General features: G+C 48.9%; 1 long non-coding RNA gene across 1 annotated transcript in view; it reads left to right on the forward strand.

Moving 5' to 3' along the window:
* Nucleotides 1-554: 554 nt before the first annotated feature.
* Nucleotides 555-3,123, forward strand: part of LOC111734769 — a 4,810-nt gene continuing 2,241 nt past the window's right edge. Inside the window, exon 1 of the long non-coding RNA XR_002778586.1 lies at nt 555-3,111. This is a non-coding gene — a long non-coding RNA (uncharacterized LOC111734769). The remainder of the gene's footprint in view (nt 3,112-3,123) is intronic.

A 3,123-nucleotide genomic window follows, 5' to 3' on the forward strand; every position in this document is an offset into this window, starting at 1 on the left:
GCTTATCTATCAGCTGAAGTTTTGATCTCAAGGCTGGGAAAGACACGGCCAGAAATAAATGTTTGGGGCACGACATTCTTTCCATGTTAGGACACCGCATTCTTGCTGTTTGGTGACAAATGACTGAACAGCGAGCTTGGTCCCGTTTATGATCTAATTCCATAAGAATGAAACTCTGGGCATCGGCTTCAGAGCATTCCAGGAAAGAGTTAAAGTGAACGCAGCTGCCTCGCTTCCTTCTTCCTCTTTGGTGAATGACGAGCCGGGATGCTGGACTGGCCTCACTCGAAGGTGCTTTGTCTCGCTTTGTGTTTTGTTGTCTGCTTTCTGTGGAAGAGGCCAGCTCTCTGTCTTTCCGCTTCCTTTCGGCTTGAAATCACTCATAACAAACATGTCCCTTCTATCTGAAGACTACACATAGAAGGTAGAAGAAAGGGACCATCTCTCTCACTTTTGAAAAACGGAGACAGAGCGAGTGAGTGTGTGAGTGTGTCTGGGTGTGCGTGATCCGTGTAGGAAGCGTCTGAGTGGGGTCCAGCTGGTCTCCTGGCCACAATAATTCTCTAACCGACTGAACAAAGCTTCCAATAATACACGGTGACATTTACACAAATATTTGTGGTCGTGCTTCCCATTTCTTCTTATAGGAAACAAGTGAGATTTTTGAATGCTTTTGGGATGTGATCAGCAGACAGTAGTGGGAAAGAATTTCTCTGAAAGTTGACTCGCCATAAAAACGAGGAAGGAAGATCTAAAAGAAGTGAGAACATCCCAGCTAATCGGGATGCGGCGCTTTCCGACCCCTGATGTCCAAACAAGTGTTTTGAGTTCGATAATAGGAACATGTGTCACTTTAATGAATATTTTCCTTTGGAGCCGATTGGGTGGTTACATTTTTGGCACCGATCTCGAGGTCTGTTGCTTCCATTACCTGACCCGCAGTCCGCTTTCCTGGTGTTGGCTGTGGGAAAGAAAAAAAGGGGAAACGATCTCAGAACCTGAAAACAGCACTGAGCGAGACGACGTCCCATCTTTCAACTGAACCGCTTCAAGCAGAAGCTCTCCATGGACCATCTGCTCCCTGTCTGTGACATCGCGTGTCACAGAAAAAGTAAAAAACAAAACAAAACAAAACAAAAACAAAAACAAACCCCACAAAATGAGATGGGACTTTTTCAAAGCCTGAAATAGGTCAGGTCTCGGCTGCCTCTTAACAAAACCAACCAGAGACAAGCAACTTCCTTAGATCCAAAAGCTTTTTTAAGAGTTTGGTAACGAGCTGTCGCAGTCGATCACTTAATTAGTTCCACACAGGAGAATCACCTCACGCTCTGAAAAGTGTCTTTAGGTCTCCGCTCTTTGCAGACCCTTTGAACACACTGTGTATTCTGTCCTCGGCGAACTCCACGCGTGCGTGTATGTCCACGTGTTCCTATGAGTAATACACGCGTGAGCATGTGCAAATGTGTGAACGTGTGTATGTGAGTGAGTGTGTTTCCCATGAGACACTAGGCTCTCTCAGGAGCTTTGTCAGAACACTGAACGGCATACGCTTCGGACTCGCGGCTCAAGGGTGAAATCCAGGTGCTAACGCTCTCCAGCTGTGCTACCTGTCACAGGTCGCTTCATCCGTCTGGTTTCTTCACCTGTGAACGGAGGTAACCGCGGTGCCCATCTCGCCAGGCAGCCGTGAGAGAGAACGCGGGAGGCGGTTTGTCCCACGCCTGATAGAAAAGTTCTCAGCAGGAACCTCAGATGTCACTCATGGGCTATCTCTTCCCTTCGCGGTTCCTGGAGGAGTTGTGGGCTTCGTTTTTGTGTTTTGAGAGGACACGGCTGTTCCGTCGGTGTTGTGGATTCTCTGCCTCAGTCGGTGTTGTGGATTCTTGTCTCAGAGAAGCCGTCTACTCTCTCTGTCGTGGGAGAGGGACCTCTCCCGGTTCCGTCTGGCCCACTTCCCATCTGGTGGCCCAGGTGCACACGGCACACAACTCCGCAATGCTCACACCAGAGCTGTCTGTGTGGAGAAGGGGGCTCCACCTCCCTCCACGCCATCCGGGCCAAGGCACAGCGTCCTCCACAGATGCAGAGGAAGAAAGCCAAGCCAAAGGAATGCAACGGACTCTGGGTCCAACGGATCCGTTTATTTCAAAATGACTTTGAATTCCACTGAGTAGCCTCTTAAATTCCCACGTGTTGCCCTCAGAAGCAGTAAGACAGGGACGGAGAAGCACATGGCCTTTCCACTGGAGGGTCCATGGCGGTGACGCTTTGGGGAAACCCTTCCCCGTAGGGAATGCCCTCCCTCTGGCGGCTCACGGCAGTCACTCTCCAGCTCCCTCCCACCCCTTCAAATTCCATCTTCTAAACGCCCTTTGTGGGGACGTGTCGTATTTAGAAAGCCGATTGGTCAGTTACGGTTTCAGAATTGTTTACTTACATATTCAACAAATTCCATGTAACATCTTCCAGGTGGTAGGCTCTGAGCTCAAAACTGGGAGGAGAGGGTCGTTTAAGATACTGTCCCTGGTTTCAAAGCGTTCACTGTTCGGCCGAGGAGAAAGACAAGCAGATTCGCGATTTCAGGGTGGTGCGGTCACCGCCAGGATGGATGTGGAAGCCGGGGATGGACGGGATGGTGGGAGAAGAACTAGAGTAACCCATCAGGGTCGCGGAGCGTGGAAGGGGCGGAGCCAGGATGTGAGCCTGGTTTCTATGACTACGAAACTCACGTGCTCACATGCCAAGGTAAACGCTGCTTTACATAGATTTTGACGGAGAACGAAAAAATGATACTTAGATTCTGAGATGAAAGTAATTCTACAATCATATAAATGTGGGTTACGTCTGAAAATTTTTAAATTATACATTATTTTTTTAAAATGACATTTTATAGTTAATAATAGTGATACGAAGCAGGCTAATAGAGTGGCGCAGGCTAAAACATACAACCAGAGAGAAAAGTTTTGTTTACGGCGTGTCTGTAACGTCAGCATCAAACCGCACGAACGGGGTCCTCAGAGTTTTTTCTGTCGGTCAGGATTCCGTCAGGCTGCACGTAACGGAAAGCGGACAGCACTGGTTTCCAGAAGGGCCGAAGCGGCAGTTCAGGTCGGAAGTGGC

This window comes from Pteropus vampyrus, unplaced genomic scaffold (genome assembly GCF_000151845.1).
Source record: "Pteropus vampyrus isolate Shadow unplaced genomic scaffold, Pvam_2.0 Scaffold5472, whole genome shotgun sequence".
Taxonomy (NCBI): Eukaryota; Metazoa; Chordata; class Mammalia; order Chiroptera; family Pteropodidae; genus Pteropus; species Pteropus vampyrus.